The following is an 18424-nucleotide window of genomic DNA, read 5'->3' on the forward strand; positions in this document are numbered from 1 at the left end:
AATTAACGTCTCAATATTTTTGAGATTTGTGTGAAGTCGTATTCGGGATTCGGGATTCAAGGGTGAGGGATGAGATTCAGAGTTAATAAATAAATGGTATTCGGGATTCAGGGGAAGGCGGGATTGGCATCCTCGCTCCAGAAACTACTCACAACGTCGACCATATACTGACAACGTACAAGAGAACGTCCCATTTTAAGTCTCTGAGGAAACAGCCATCAAGGCGACTCATTTTAACTATCATAAATTCGTGTAAGTAAAATAAAAAACCAGCAGCATTTCTGTCATGCTCATTTCCCCTTTGACGGACAGTAATGTGAATCAAAATAACATACACTGGAGCAGAATATACTCGCCCCGGGGTCCTGTCACAGGAGCAGATGAACACGACCAAACACGCGCGCCCATGACCAGGAACGCGGACAAATGTAAACATGCAAATTGTCACACTGGTAGATATTTTCAAGAGTTGGTTGGAACCTACTTTATAGACATGATTATATTTTAGTAATCTTGCGATGTAATGCATGGGATAAACTATTCAACCTTAACTCACACTTCGTAAACCAACGTATTGCCATCATTCAGTTATTACATAAGTGGGGTTTACGAGCTTGATAGTGGGTTACTCGTAGCATTTCTACCGTTATAATACCACTGATAGGAAACACGCGAAAGTAGGAATTTCAGGAAAATGGGATCTATATTTTGCGTAAATATATTACGTTAACGCCAGAGAATAATCTGTCTCGATTATCCGCGGAAATAGATTCCTTTGGGCGTAGTAGGCATATACTGGTGAAACTTAAATCACAATCAGCGATGACACCAGGTGTTCGCGAAAATGGAAAGCATGTCCTGCCCTACCGGTAGCAGCTGCCACTCACACAATTTGCTGACACTACACAGCGGTACTCCTGCCATACCACGGCGGCCAGTTAAAAATCGAGTCTTGACAAGGCATTAGGCCGATAGTCTTCCCAACATGGCTTCGACGTGATGACAATCCCTGTCCATTGTTGTGTACGTGCCCTGTATGCTAATGCAATGTTTACTCGGGATGATATATTGTCTCGTGTGATTATTCAGACACTCATAAACATGCTTCAGGTATGGCATTGTTACACGGACATTCAGTAACAAGGTATGTCGTAATAAACATATTCATGAACAATGTATGTCGTAATAAACATATTCATGAACAATGTATGTCGTAATACACATACCCATGAACAATGTATGTCGTAATACACATTTTCATGAACAATGTTTGTCATAATACACATTTTCATGAACAATGTTTGTCGTAATACACATTTTCATGAACAATTTTTGTCGTAATACACATATCCATGAACAATGTATGTCGTAATACACATATCCATGAACAATGTATGTCGTAATACACATTTTCATGAACAATGGGTGTCATAATACACATTTTCATGAACAATGTTTGTCGTAATACACATTTTCATGAACAATGTTTGTCGTAATACACATATTCATGAACAATATGTGTCTTAATACACATATCCATGAACAATGTATGTCGTAATACACATATTCATGAACAATGTATCTCGTAATACACATATTCATGAACAATGTTTGTCGTAATACATATATTCATGAACAATATATACCGTAATACACATATTCATGAACAATGTATCTCGTAATACACATATTCATGAACAATGTATGTCTTAATACACATATTCATGAACAATGTATCTCGTAATACACATATTCATGAACAATTTATGTCGTAATACATATATTCATGAACAATATATACCGTAATACACATATTCATGAACAATATAGTTCGTTATACGAATATCCATGAACAATATATGTCGTTATACATTTTCATGAACGAGGTACAGTCAAGTCCCGTTAATCCGACATGGTTGGTTGCATATGATTATGTCGGATTAACGAGTATGTCGGATAAACGAAATGAAGTTCTATCAACGTTCTTGATCGAAAATAAGATAACTGCACGACAGATAACGATACAAACACGTTTTAAAAAATAGAATCAGACAGATTCATGAACCACCAGACATTATATCGATATTCATAAATACACAGACATTCACATCGGAGTATTAACAAGGTATGATATCACACAGGCACGCGTATGTCATACAGACGTCGCTGTGTGGCTGAAATAATGCCGATGCGACGTTTAATTTTTACTAACTCACTCACTCATTATACATACATTCATGAACAGGATGTGTCATTATATGGATATCATAAACGAAGTATGCCATTATATTCAAAAGCAAAGAATGTCATTTCACAAACATTCATGAAGGTATGACATTACACAGACAATCACGTAGTATGCCATGTACGACATCATCACAAAGTCTACCATTATGTACAGTATATACGAAGGATGACGGAAAAGTTCGGTGTTAAACTACGAAGGATATAAAGTACACCCTAACCAGTTTGCATTATTCATATGTGTATTCAGTACACCACTTTCCATGCTTACAGCCTGCATTTGATCCAAATACGCAACCAGGCAGCTCATTTCTCCATGTTGGTGATTGGTATGCTGCGCGCTGTCATCACCCAATAAAAAACACACATCCATGCGGGCATGGTGTCGACTAACGAGGATGATCCTTCTTTTGCCACTGTTAAGAGGTGGGTAGAGGTGTTCAAGAAGGAGAGAGAGAGAGAGAGAGAGAGAGAGAGAGAGAGAGAGAGAGAGAGAGAGAGAGAGAGAGAGAGAGAGAGCCTCGAAGATGATCCAAGATCAGATGACCTTCAACTGCCACCACTATAAGCACAATGCTGATAACGTACGTCCTGTGATTATTGACGAACGACGACTCGCTTCCAGCCACACAACCAATACAGTAGGCATCTGTCATACGAGAGTTGAGAACATTCTGAGGAACGAACTGAGCATGACAAAGGTTTCAGCACGCTGGTTTCCAAGGCTTCTGAATCCTTATAAGAAAACGCCCTAGGTTCATCTCCCATCGTTTTGAAGCGGACCGAGCTGATTTTGTGTTGCGATCTGTAACCAGTTGTAGATCGAGACGAAACAATACCCAAAGCAGTGGAACCAAGTCTTCTCCCCTGAAGAAGGCAAAGTTTGATCCATCACTGACAAGGTGATGGTTTCGGGATTCTGGGTTTCCAAAGGAATTCTTCTGGTGGATTACCTCCCGAAAGGTCAGACCATGATTGTCGATTATCATGCAAAGCTGCTAAAGCAGCTCTGTGAGAATATCAAGTCTAAACGTCGCGGAAAACTCATTAGAGGTTTGGTACAACAGGACAATGCACTTGTTAATGGATGAAATGCATGACTGTGACTTTGAATACATTGAACCTCCTTTTGCCGCTTCTTCCCTACCTTGAAGAAAGAACTGTCTGGCAAGTATTATGCAGATGATGATGACGTCATTTCTGATGTGGATGACATTTTGCACCACCAGGAAGTAGCCAGTGGGAAGCCAGGATGTGTGGGCATTGGAGGGGATTATGTTGAAATATAATTAGAACCCAGATCGGTCCATCGGTCATTGACACATTCCATCACAGTTACGCTCAGAACCTTTCAGCTACCGCTCGTACAGCTGACTGGTGGTCTGGTTAGGCTGCTAGTTCTACTGCGTGATGGTCTGATTCTACTACTACTGATGTACGTTCTATATCTGATTCTAGTACTGCTGAAGTACGTTCTATATCTGGTTCTAGCACTACTGATGTACGTTCTATATGTGATTCTACTACTACTGATGTACGTTCTATACCTGGTTCTGGCACTACTGATGTACGTTCTATATGTGATTCTAGTACTGCTGAGGTACAATCTATGTCTGATTCTAGTACTACAGAGGTACGTTCTATGTCTGATTCTAGTACTACAGAGGTACGTTCTATGTCTGATATTAGTACTACAGAGGTACGTTCTATATCTGATTCTAGTACTACAGAGGTACGTTCTATGTCTGATTCTAGTACTGCCGAGGTACGTTCTATATCTGATTCTAGCACTACGGAAGTACGTTCTATATCTGATTTTAGCAGAACGGAGGTACGTTCTATGTCTGATTTTAGTACTACTGATGTACGTTCTATATATGATTCTAGTACTACAGAGGTACGTTCTATATCTGATCCTAGCACAACAGAGGTACGTTCTATATCTGATTTTAGCAGAACGGAGGTACGTTCTATGTCTGATTTTAGTACTACTGAGGTACGTTCTATATCTGATTCTAGCACTACGGAGGTACGTTCTACATCTGATTCTAGCACAACAGAGGAAATCTTTCTATATCTGATTTTAGCAGAACGGAGGTACGTTCTATGTCTGATTCTAGCACTACAGAGGTATGTTCTATATCTGATTCTAGCACTACGGAGGTACGTTCTATATATGATTCTAGCACTACGGAGGTACGTTCTATATATGATTCTAGCACTGCCGAGGTACGTTCTATATCTCATTCTAGCACTACAGAGGTACGTTCTATATATGATTCTAGCACTGCCGAGGTACGTTCTATGTCTGATTCTAGCACTACAGAGGTACGTTCTATAGCTGATTCTAGCACTACGGAGGTAGGTTCTATATCTGATTTTAGCAGAACGGAGGTACGTTCTATGTCTGATTTTAGTACTACAGAGGAACGTTCTATAGCTGATTCTAGCAGTACGGAGGTGCGTTCTATGCCTGATTCTAGTACTACAGAGGTACGTTCTATATCTGATTCTAGCACTGCCGAGGTACGTTCTATGTCTGATTCTAGCACTACAGAGGTACGTTCTATTGCTGATTCTAGCAGTACGGAGGTGCGTTCTATGCCTGATTCTAGTACTACAGAGGAACGTTCTGTATCTGATTCTAGCACTACACAGGTACGTTCTATATCTGATTCTAGCACTACGGAGGTACGTTCTATATCTGATTCTAGTACTACAGAAGTACGTTCTATATGTGATTTTAGCACTACGGAGGTACGTTCTATATCTGGTTCTAGTACTACAGAAGTACGTTCTATATCTGATTCTAGCACTACAGAGGTAGGTTCTATATCTGATTCTAGCACTACGGAGGTACGTTCTATATCTGATTCTAGCACTACGGAGGTAGGTTCTATATCTGATTCTAGTACTACAGAGGTACGTTCTATATCTGATTCTAGTACTGCTGAGATACGTTCTATATCTGATTCTAGCACTACGGAGGTACGTTCTATATATGATTCTAGTACTACGGAGGTACGTTCTATATCTGATTCTAGTACTACAGAGGTACGTTCTTTATCTGATTCTAGTACTACGGAGGGACGTTCTATATCTGATTCTAGTACTGCTGAGGTACAATCTATGTCTGATTCTAGTACTACAGAGGTACGTTCTATGTCTGATTCTAGTACTACAGAGGTACGTTCTATGTCTGATATTAGTACTACAGAGGTACGTTCTATATCTGATTCTAGTACTACAGAGGTACGTTCTATGTCTGATTCTAGTACTACAGAGGTACGTTTTATGTCTGTTTCTAGTACTGCCGAGGTACGTTCTATATCTGATTCTAGTACTGCTGAGATACGTTCTATATATGATTCTAGCACTACGGAGGTACGTTCTATATATGATTCTAGCACTGCCGAGGTACGTTCTATATCTGATTCTAGCACTACAGAGGTTCGTTCTATAGCTGATTCTAGCAGTACGGAGGTACGTTCTATGCCTGATTCTAGTACTACAGAGGAACGTTCTATAGCTAATTCTAGCAGTACGGAGGTACGTTCTATGCCTGATTCTAGCACTACAGAGGTACGTTCTGTATCTGATTCTAGCACTACGGCGGTACGTTCTATATATGATTCTAGCACTACGGAGGTACGTTCTATGTCTGATATTAGTACTACAGAGGTACGTCCTATATCTGATTCTAGTACTGCTGAGGTACGTTCTATATCTGATTCTAGAACTGCCGAGGTACGTTCTATATCTGATTCTAGTACTACTGAAGTACGTTCAGTAGTTGATTTTTGTACTAAGGATGTACGTTCCATAGCGGATTCTAGTACTGCTGAAGTACGTTCTATAGTATTACATCCGAAGTACGTTCTATAGCTGATTTCTGTACTACTGATGAACGTACTATAGCTACTTCTAGCGCTACTGAGGTTGATTCTACTACTACCGGTCGACGTTCTCTGGCTGATGCTAGACAGAGCGACGTTGATTATTTGATTCTCCTCCGAGTGATGGGTTACATCGATGTTTCTGTCACACTGAGTGATTGCTTGAATGGCGAGGTTAGTAAGATGACATCAGAGAACATCCGATACAAATATTTAAAGTGAATATAATATGCCAGTCGTTTCTCCCTACTGTAGCCCGCTTCTACTTCATACACCACCCTACCGGGAGCACTACACACGCCATGCATCCCTCCAAGTAGAGCGGTCGACCGGAGGAGGATTAGAGGGTATCGCCAAATGTCAGGCGGCCTCAGATATACACTTCTGAGAAAGGCCACACTTTTTGTATGTACTCGCTTCTTAGTGTTGTGGCTATCGTAAAGTGGGTTTATACTATTTCGTTTCAGTTATTGATGTTTGTGTGGGGTTTAAAAGCCGGTCGAACCTGTCTGAAGGTCGTTGGTTGAATCTATGCACGGAGGGGACTATTTGCTTACAGGGGAAGCTCACGCGGGCTATATTTAAAAGCTCGTAGGTACTGAGCAGCTTTGAGCAGTATGTTAGTTATATTACTGTGTGCCAGTGTGGTGTGGGAGGAAAGCCCGAAGTCATGTACGTCTTGGATGCTAGGCAATTTGGAGACCCACGAGCAGGGGTATGGTGCTGGTAAACCAAGATACAATCATGGGGGGATCTGGGATTTGAACCCAGCATCATAGGTTTCTGGCATGTCTAAGGGGCGCAACTCTTCACAGCTAATTGCGTTTCAATAGATGACTGGGTCCTTCGCACCCACCTGAGTGAGTGAATGAGTCGAGTTTAACGCCGCTTTTAACAGTATTACAGTTATATCACGGTGTGTGTGTGCACCCAGCTGAACACCGATAGACACAATGACTTAAGAACTACCTCTTAATTTGACAAACCATTAAATTAAAACCACATCGAGTCATCCACGCATTGAATCATGTGACGTGTAGAGAATAAAGTTCGTTCTGGCATGATTCAATGAAATTCTGCAATCATTGTATTCAAGAAGCAAACAAAAACATAAATCTCTTGATATATAACGTAAAACATATCGGGCACGACTGATGGGTTTGTAACTTTCGAAACAGCGAACCAACGTTATTCCGAACGGTAACGTTCAAATAAGAGAGGTAACCTAGTTGTTAAAGCGTATAGCCCATTTCTGGTGTCCCCCGCTGTGATATTGCGGGAATATTGCTAAAAGCGGCGTAAAACCATACTCACTCACTCACTCAAATTTAAACGTCCAATTTGCCTGATGTGTCCAATGTGTCTAGAGTAATGTCCCTTTTTCTGTCTATTTAAACGTCCCCAGCAGTGATCATCGGCAAGCCAAGGGCCGCACTAACCTGGCACCCGGGTTCGATTGTATTTTTTTAATGTCGTGTAACCTCCGAAAGGAAGGTTAAACATCACTTACAGTAGTAGTACAATGGCAATTGTCAAGCTGACGAGAATGTGTATGCAATTTCTTAATTCTTTGCTCATGTTGTCAGGTCTTATGGGATATAGAAACACGTGCACCTTCTTCCTTCACCCTACACGGATCCAGAGGGTTAATCATATTGACGCATAAAAAAACACATATTACTAAATCAGTAAATGAGATGCTTTCAATAAAAATTTAATTGACTCATTATTGCCTAAAAAACGCAGATTGTTTTCCCGAATTATTTCCATTTTCTTTCTGTGTTTTTTAATATTAAAAAATCAGATTTTGTTTGCAGTGCGTGAAATACCTGTGTTCTATCCCAACACCAGAAATATTCTCTAAGCACTGGCGGTTCAACGCGTGACGGCACTAAGCGCCCAATCGAATATTACACCATGCTAATTATGACGAAAGTTACGTTCTATGAATAATCAGTTGGTTTGGGGAGATAAAGACGTGCTGTTATACAATGTGTATTACCCAATTGGGAATGAACATGCCGAGTTTCACTTAACCCATGAATACGGAGAAGATAGTACCGTTTTCCTTGCAGATGATTGGCTGTAAACATATGGTTTTTTATTGGTTTAACAATCCATATGGATAATTTTTTAATGACATTGTTACATCGCAACGCTCCATCATAGTCCTTCAACATTTGGACAGAATTAAATCATGGATATTTAAAATATCGATTAAATTTCATTGTAGCTATTAAAAACATTTTCAATTACCGAGACCACGAACATAATTCACACGGAAGAAAATCCGTAATTTATAATGGCTGTCAAGTTGCGTCAATTGTCTAATTTCTGCCCATCTTTATAGAAATAACAATAACAACCTAACTCGTTTTGAGTTTGACGCTAAGTCTGTAATTTACTCAATATTATTTTGTTGATATTTAACATTATTCACTTAAAACGGTTGCTGTACCTTTAAAATGATGAATGATTTGCACTTGTATAGGTTTATCGCTTACATTGGGATGGTATATGTTCATTGATAACGTTGATTGAATTAATTACGGCCCATCGTTTTGCCCTTTCTTGCTTATAAACCCTCCAAGTACTCCGAGGTGACGGGAACACGCCCGACCTATAAGCTAATGACATTCTACGGAGAAGCTCGTGCAGAATGCCTCGCTACACCGCGCTTCTAGCACTGCTCTACGCGACCACTGTGTTGGCTCCTGCAGAGGGATCTAGAAAAACAACTGATTTAAAAGCAGCCATTGAGTTCCTCAAGAAACACGATGCACAATACAGCATAATTGCCTTCAACAATGTTGCAGCAAACTGGGATTATTCCACAAACATCACGGATGCAAACAAACAGAGAATGGTAAGTGAAGAGCGAGATCAATGTTGCAGGTGTCCGCCGCGAGTTGCACACATGTAACATTTATTTCTTATTATTCTAGAAGCTCCTTCTTAATCTCAGTATTTGTAACTATCTTCGCATATCCCATACATCCCATGTGATGAGTGGTAAAGGAGACAACTAATACTGTTATAAATATGAATAGTATCGGCGACATGTGTTACATGAAGTACCTGTCCAATCACGATATTGTTTGATGCGGTTTCATGTCAGCGACGATGTCGTAGTTCCCGTTTCACCTTCAATTCCTTTTCAGTGTTTAATGTATAAATAAGGATATTTCTTGTTACATTTACTGGCCATAATAAATTGTATTTCTTATTTTATTAACACATTCCCACCAACGACGGCGCCTGACCAGCACCAGGCGCCAGTATTGTTAGCACCTTAAAATATGACACTTTGCAGCAGTGTGGTGTAAGAGCTTGCGGTCCAATATCATATGAGTTTCTCAGCGTACAAATATGACAGTAAAGCTGGCGTACAAATACAGTAGGTAGCTGACGCCAGTTACCCTGAAAGTGACTCTACTGGGGGCGGTGGACTGCAATCTGGAGTAGTCCTTCCTGTGGTGGACGCTAGCTTCCACTCAACCGAGCTAATTAGTCCACTATTTCCTGACTCGATGTTCCTCATTCTTTGACGGTCGCTCTTACAACTTTCTCATGTTGTAGTAAACCTTTTTTATATGTTAGTTTACATATTTGTTTCATTTCCTACACACTTTGTTGATCACCTGTTTCTTCACTTCTTTCTGGACAAGTCTTTCGCGTGTTTCCTTAAACATCTGCTCCTTTATCTGTCTGTCTATCTTTTTAATTTCACGCTCGCCCGCTCATTCACCGATCGTCTCACGCACCCGCCCCTTACAATTCACTCGTATGTATATTGTATTTATATGTCCATATTTCTTTCAATTCAACTCATTTAACATCCATGTGTATATCTGTTAATTTACTTATTTAGTCATTCACTCATCCCACCATACTCCGTACAAGTCACTTGCATGTTTCGTTATTCGTATATCTGTTAATTATATTTACTCACTCACTCACTCACTCACTCACTCACTCACTCACTCACTCACTCAGTTATTCATACCTCGTACAACCCACTCTCTTGTTTTATATGACATATATTCGTTAAACATTTATTCGTATATCTGTTAATTTACTTTTCTCTATCACACGCTCACTCGCATATACTCAGTACAGTTCATTTTCATGTTTCATAAAACATCAATTCGTATATCTGTAGATATAATTTACTTATTGACACGCTCATTCAGTCACACACTCACCCATTCTTACCACTACAACGCATTTTCATGTTTCATTGAATATTTATTCGTATATCTGTTAATTTACTTTTCTCATTTACACGCTCACTCGCACATACTCCGTAAATTCATTTGCATGTTTCATTAAACATTTATTCGTACATCCGTTAATTTAATTTACTTATCTACATATTCACTCACTCACATATAATCCGTACAACTTCCTTGCATTTTTCATTAACACATCTTTTTGTATATATGTTAATTTCATTTACTTATCTACACATTGACTCACTCACACAAACTCCGTAAATTCATTTTAATGTTTCCTAAAACATCTTTTCGTACATCTGTTAATTTTATTTACTTATTTCCACGTTCACTCACTCACTGATATTCCGTACAAGTCACTTGCATCTTTAATTAAGTATATATAGGTATATCTGTTAATAATATTTTCTCATGTACATGCTCACTCAGCCACTCACTCACTCACTCAGCCACTCACTCACTCACTCAGCCACTCACTCACTCACTCACTGATATTCCGTACAAGGCATTTGCATCTTTAATTAAGTATATATTGGTATATCTGTTATTAATATATTCTCATTTACATGATCACTCAGCCACTCACTCACCCACTCCATACCCCTTTTACAGTCGGATTTACACCTGTGTGTTAAATCTACTTTCTTAAAAGAAGTAGCCAAGGAACCATTTTCATCAAAGAAATACCGAGGCACAACGTCAGACTTTGAGCTAAAGTTAACCTGAACACTTTGATTTAACAGCTTTATTTTTAACACGTTTTCTCCCAGCGTTGGTTTGACGAAGTGAATCTAAGGGCTGCGCAGTAAGATATTAAACTAAGTGAGTGAACTGTATTAAACTCCCATTGATCCGAGTGACTGAGACAGCCTCATCACTTTAATGTTGTTTAGGATGTCTTCTGTCTAGCCTCGGACTCCGTGATGGAGCTGAGGGGTGTGGGGTGAATAGAGAAAGTAACTATCGATTATTCGAGTTATGGGGAGAAATCTTAACCGCTCACCTTCTAAACTCTAAAATCAGGTGACTGCACTATAAATACGTCTCGCTGGATAGGACAAGTAGAGCTATATCCTTGCCGTAGCCTGGTCCCTTTGCGTGGAAGCAACGCCGAGTCCTAATGGTTGTAATGTCAAGATGTGGACTTAAGACGTAATTGAGAAATCTTTCTCGATTCAGACAAATAAATGTCTTGTCAGAGGTAAAGTAACGTAAGAAAATTCTCGTGGTGTGCCTGATCCAGGCACGATTATTTACAGACCGCCGTCTGGAATATTGCTGAGTGCGGCGTTAAACATACAGTACCCCTTGACGTTATGTCACTGAGCGTGTTTCTACAGGGTGGTACCAGTACCCCTCGACGTTATGTCACTGAGCTTGTTTCTACAGGGTGGTACCAATACCCCTTGACGTTATGTCACTGAGCTTGTTTCTACAGGGTGGTACCAATACCCCTTGACGTTATGTCACTGAGCGTGTTTCTACAGGGTGGTACCAGTACCCCTTGACGTTATGTCACTGAGCGTGTTTCTACAGGGTGGTACCAATACCCCTTGACGTTCTGTCACTGAGCGTGTTTCTACAGGGTGGTACCAATACCCCTTGACGTTATGTCACTGAGCGTGTTTCTACAGGGTGGTACCAATACCCCTTGACGTTATGTCACTGAGCGTGTTTCTACAGGGTGGTACCATTACCCCTCGACGTTATGTCACTGAGTGTGTTTCTACAGGGTGGTACCAGTACCCCTCGACGTTATGTCACTGAGCTTGTTTCTACAGGGTGGTACCAGTACCCCTTGACGTTCTGTCACTGAGCGTGTTTCTACAGGGTGGTACCAATACCCCTTGACGTTATGTCACTGAGCGTGTTTCTACAGGGTGGTACCAATACCCCTTGACGTTCTGTCACTGAGCGTGTTTCTACAGGGTGGTACCAATACCCCTTGACGTTATGTCACTGAGCGTGTTTCTACAGGGTGGTACCAATACCCCTTGACGTTATGTCACTGAGCGTGTTTCTACAGGGTGGTACCATTACCCCTCGACGTTATGTCACTGAGCGTGTTTCTACAGGGTGGTACCAATACCCCTTGACGTTCTGTCACTGAGCGTGTTTCTACAGGGTGGTACCAATACCCCTTGACGTTATGTCACTGAGCGTGTTTCTACAGGGTGGTACCAATACCCCTTGACGTTATGTCACTGAGCGTGTTTCTACAGGGTGGTACCATTACCCCTCGACGTTATGTCACTGAGTGTGTTTCTACAGGGTGGTACCAGTACCCCTCGACGTTATGTCACTGAGCGTGTTTCTACAGGGTGGTACCAGTACCCCTTGACGTTATGACACTGAGCGTGTTTCTACAGGGTGGTACCAATACCCCTTGACGTTCTGTCACTGAGCGTGTTTCTACAGGGTGGTACCAATACCCCTTGACGTTATGTCACTGAGCGTGTTTCTACAGGGTGGTACCAATACCCCTTGACGTTATGTCACTGAGCGTGTTTCTACAGGGTGGTACCATTACCCCTCGACGTTATGTCACTGAGTGTGTTTCTACAGGGTGGTACCAGTACCCCTCGACGTTATGTCACTGAGCGTGTTTCTACAGGGTGGCTCCAGTACCCCTCGACGTTATGTCACTGAGCGTGTTTCTACAGGGTGGTACCAGTACCCCTCGACGTTATGTCACTGAGCGTGTTTCTACAGGGTGGTACCAGTACCCCTCGACGTTATGTCACTGAGCGTGTTTCTACAGGGTGGTACCAATACCCCTTGACGTTATGTCACTGAGCGTGTTTCTACAGGGTGGTACCAGTACCCCTTGACGTTATGTCACTGAGCTTGTTTCTACAGGGTGGTACCAATACCTCTCGACGTTATGTCACTGAGCGTGTTTCTACAGGGTGGTACCAATACCCCTTGACGTTATGTCACTGAGCGTGTTTCTACAGGGTGGTACCAGTACCCCTTGACGTTATGTCACTGAGCGTGTTTCTACAGGGTGGTACCAGTACCCCATTGACGTTATGTCACTGAGTGTGTTTCTACATGGTGGTACCAGTACCCCTTGACGTTATGTCACTGAGTGTGTTTCTACAGGGTGGTACCAATACCCCTCGACGTTATGTCACTCAGTGTGTTTCTACAGGGTGGTACCCGTATCCCTCGACGTTCTGTCACTGAGCGTGTTTCTACAGGGTGGTGCCAATACCCCTTGACGTTATGTCACTGAGCGTGTTTCTACAGGGTGGTACCAGTACCCCTTGACGTTATGTCACTGAGCGTGTTTCTACAGGGTGGTACCCGTATCCCTCGACGTTCTGTCACTGAGCGTGTTTCTACAGGGTGGTGCCAATACCCCTCGACGTTATGTCACTGAGCGTGTTTCTACAGGGTGGTACTTATACCCCTCGACCATTGACGTTATGTCAGTGAGTGTGTTTCTACAGGGTGGTACCAATACCCCTCGACGTTATGTCACTGAGCGTGTTTCTACAGGGTGGCACCCGTACCACTTGACATTATGTCACTGACATATCACGCAGGCTCTACGTTTCAGCCTAACCACCCGATCCCGTTATTCGCCTCTTACGACAAGCATGGGTTTCTGAAGACCTATTCCACCCGGATCCACACGGGTCGTGGGATGTAAAGAGACCATTTGTATAGTGTTAGGAATAATTTTGACTGATAGTTTCACAGGCGAAGATTTTAGAAGACATATACCCTAAAGCAGTTTAAAATGTATTTGGAAAACCTTAAACCTAATGAGCTGTGACCTAAGTAAGTCAAGGAACAAAAGATGACTGGCATCTGATGCTGCAAACACGTGCCAAGAGTTGCACATTACGTCCACAGCAGCTTAAACTGAGGCCTGAAAATCCCCCAGCACTAAGTGTAACTGTCCCAACCGTGTTATTTCGTCCTTCTAGGCACGGCATCAATCTATTCAACCAACATTTATTGCATCCTCTGACAAACCAAGCCACAAGAATGTTTGGAGATTGTCGGTATATCATGAAAGGCCCAGTGTAGACTATGGTATATCTCTTTATGGCCTGGCGTTATCAGCCCACTCGGGACAGCAGCGCAACCCTTTAGTTTGGCATTTCCAGTTCAATTATCTATTACAAACAAACCTGCCAGCTATTCCACGATACATATCCGACATTTGTGGGTCTTATTGTAGGCCAGCAATCGTCCTTTAGTACTGTCTCACATATTTCAGGTATGCTTCATATACATTTTCTGTTTCTCCGAAGATCATTACTTGCGGAAACAAACTAGGTCATACATTCACAATTTCTTTTACGATTGAGATGTGTGGGCGATAACCTCTTTGATATTCTAGTTGTTACAAGAAACATTCCTGAAATCTACTGCGTTATGCAGTCTGAGACGCCCGTCCTGGCGATGAGGGGATTGGGTAGGCACACTCGGACTTTAGTCCTGGTGGTGAGGGGACGGGGTAGACATTCTCTGACGCTAGTCCTGGTGGTGAGGGGACGGGGTAGGGACACTCTCGGACGTCAGTCCTGGTGGTGAGGGGACGGGGTAGGGACACTCTCGGACGTTAGTCGTGGTGGTGAGGGGACGAGAAAGGGACACTCTCGGACTTTAGTCCTGGTGGTGAGGGGACGGGGTAGGGACACTCTCGGACGTTAGTCGTGGTGGTGTGGGGACGGGGTAGGGACACTCTCGGACTTTAGTCCTGGTGGTGAGGGGACGGGGTAGGGACACTCTCGGACTTTAGTCCTGGTGGTGAGGGGACGGGGTAGGGACATTCTCTGACGCTAGTCCTGGTGGTGAGGGGACGGGATAGACATTCTTGGACGTTAGTCCTGGTGGTGAGAGGACGGGATAGACACTCTCGGACGTTAGTCGTGGTGGTGAGGGGACGAGAAAGGGACACTCTCTGACGCTAGTCCTGGTGGTGAGGGGACGGGATAAACATTCTCGGACATTAGTCGTGGTGGTGAGGGGACGGAGTAGGGACACTCTCGGACGTTAGTCGTGGTGGTGAGGGGACGAGAAAGGGACACTCTCGGACTTTAGTCCTGGTGGTGAGGGGACGGGGTAGGGACACTCTCGGACTTTAGTCCTGGTGGTGAGGGGACGGGGTAGGGACACTCTCGGACTTTAGTCCTGGTGGTGAGGGGACGGGTTAGGGACACTCTCGGACTTCAGTCGTGGTGGTGTGGGGACGGGGTGGGGACGCTCTCGGACGGTAGTCCTGGTGGTGAGGGGACGGGTTAGGGACACTCTCGGACTTTAGTCGTGGTGGTGAGGGGACGGGGTAGGGACGCTCTCGGACTTTAGTCCTGGTGGTGAGGGGACGGGGTAGGGACACTCTCGGACGTTAGTCGTGGTGGTGAGGGGACGGGGTGGGTACGCTCTTGGACGGTAGTCCTGGTGGTGAGGGGGCGGGGTAGGGACACTCTCGGACGTTAGTCCTGGTGGTGAGGGGACAGGTAGGGACATTCTCTGACGCTAGTCCTGGTGGTGAGGGGACGGGATAGACATTCTTGGACGTTAGTCCTGGTGGTGAGAGGACGGGATAGACACTCTCGGACGTTAGTCGTGGTGGTGAGGGGACGAGAAAGGGACACTCTCGGACGTTTGTCCTGGTGGTGAGGGGACGGGGTAGGGACGCTTTCGGACGTTTGTCCTGGTGGTGAGGGGACGGGGTAGGGACGCTTTCGGACGTTAGTCCTGGCGGTGTTGGGACAGGATAGGGACGGTTTCGGACACGGGTCCAAGTGGTGTGGGGACGGTGTAATGACACTCCCGGACACGTGTCCTGGCGGTGTTGGGACGGAGTTGCGACACAACCGGACGCTGGAGGTTGCAACGAAGCAGATATTTTACCTCTACACTGCACTTCTGTGGATGTGCGAAGTCGCGAAGAGTTTTTTCCCTTACGTTATTCCCAGCATCAATAGCAATTTCATTTCCTTGTGAACCCCGCGGTGGCAAACGGTTCTCTTCTCGGCGGAAAGCAAAAAATTAAGCACGATGAAAGGAATTTACTTGTATATTTAATGACGCATGCAATGAACTCTCTTTAATGTTCCTGTTGGCAAATATCAACACAACTCAATGTCTCCGCAGTTCTAAACTATGGCGTGTTCCATTACGTAAATGCTTTTTTCTGATGGAAACTATAAAGTGTCTGAATGTTCAATGTAAAAATGACAGCCTGCGTCAACAACTTTCGCAAACATGGCAAATAATGCAAACACATAGATGAGCATAAAGTACATACCCACGTGCGTATATTCAAACTAAGCCTACCTCAGACTGTTGTCATGTCCTTTATAAGCATGTTTGTTGAACTCCCTTACAGCGTCTTACATCGACATACTGATCTCTCTGTCTTAAAGTTACGTGACGTCCCTTACAGCGTCTTACATCGACATACTGATCTCTCTGTCTTAAAGTTACGTGACGTCTCCAACAGTGTCTTACATCGACATACTGATCTCTCTGTCTTAAAGTTACGTGACGTCTCCAACAGTGTCTTACATCGACATACTGATCTCTCTGTCTTAAAGTTACGTGACGTCTCCAACAGTGTCTTACATCGACATACTGATCTCTCTGTCTTAAAGTTACGTGACGTCTCCAACAGTGTCTGACATCGACATACTGATGTCTCTGTCTTAAAGTTACGTGACGTCTCCATCAGTGTCTTACATCGACATACTGATCTCTCTGTCTTAAAGTTACGTGACGTCTCCATCAGTGTCTTACATCGACATACTGATCTCTCTGTCTTAAAGTTACGTGACGTCTCCATCAGTGTCTTACATTGACACACTGTTCTCTCTGTCTTAAAGTTACGTGACGTCCCTTACAGTGTCTTACATCGACATACTGATCTCTCTGTCTTAAAGTTACGCGACGCCCCTTACAGTGCCTTACATCGACATACTGATCCCTATGTCTTAAAGTTACTTGACGTCTCCAACAGTGTCTGACATCGACATACTGATCTCTCTGTCTTAAAGTTACGTGACGTCTCCAACAGTGTCTTACATCGACATACTGATCTCTCTGTCTTAAAGTTACGTGACGTCCCTTACAGTGTCTTACATCGACATACTGATCTCTCTGTCTTAAAGTTACGTGACGTCCCTTACAGCGTCTTACATCGACATACTGATCTCTCTGTCTTAAAGTTACATGACGTCCCTTACAGTGTCTGACATCGACATACTGATCTCTCTGTCTTAAAGTTACGTGACGTCTCCAACAGTGTCTTACATCGACATACTGATCCCTATGTCTTAAAGTTACTTGACGTATCCAACAGTGTCTTACATCGACATACTGATGTCTCTATCTTAAAGTTACGTGACGTCTTTTACAGTTATGCACAGAGATACTTCTCTATCTCGAAGTTACACAACGTCCCTTACAGCATCTTACATCGACATATTACTCTCTCTATCTTGAAGTTACGTGACGTCCCTCACTGTGTCTGACATCGACATATTGATCTCGCCATTTTGAAGTTACAGGACATGCCTTACAGTGTCTGACATTGGCATACTGATCTATGAAGTAAATAAAGACATGTCAACTGTGTCAGACACAACTCAGGAAGTCAGACTGTTGTATAATAAAACTGGTAAATTAACCGATGTTATCATGTCAGCCTAAGACGACGCTGAATGAAACGTAGGTGAAACGGCTAAATGATCATGTCAAACCTTTTACAAGCGTGCAGCGTTATTCATCTATCACATGAGATAAGAGGGAATGTAAGTTATACACGTGGACGAGTGGTTACTCCAGTGTCAACAAGTACTGTCTGTACAGCGGGAGGAGCGACCAGCTCGTGATGGTGCTGTTGAGGAGAGTCAATGGGTGCCCGTGTTTACACAGCCGTCGTCCAACCTCTACCTGTGTTATATCACATTTATATCGACACAACATGTTAGGTATACATTCCCTCAGCCTATATTATAAGTTGTAGGCTTATCACGAGGAAAGTATGGCTTGCCCTCAGTGTGGCCGTATTTTAATATCGTAGTTAGA

At 43.0% G+C, this 18424-nt stretch overlaps 1 protein-coding gene across 1 annotated transcript in view; it reads left to right on the forward strand.

Moving 5' to 3' along the window:
* LOC124116126 (angiotensin-converting enzyme-like) overlaps positions 1–18424 on the forward strand; it is a 51838-nt gene that overhangs the window by 788 nt on the left and 32626 nt on the right. The window lies entirely within an intron of this gene.

The sequence above is a fragment of the Haliotis rufescens genome, unplaced genomic scaffold (genome assembly GCF_023055435.1).
Source record: "Haliotis rufescens isolate VD_foot unplaced genomic scaffold, xgHalRufe1.0.p SCAF_4, whole genome shotgun sequence".
In the NCBI taxonomy this organism is placed as follows: Eukaryota; Metazoa; Mollusca; class Gastropoda; order Lepetellida; family Haliotidae; genus Haliotis; species Haliotis rufescens.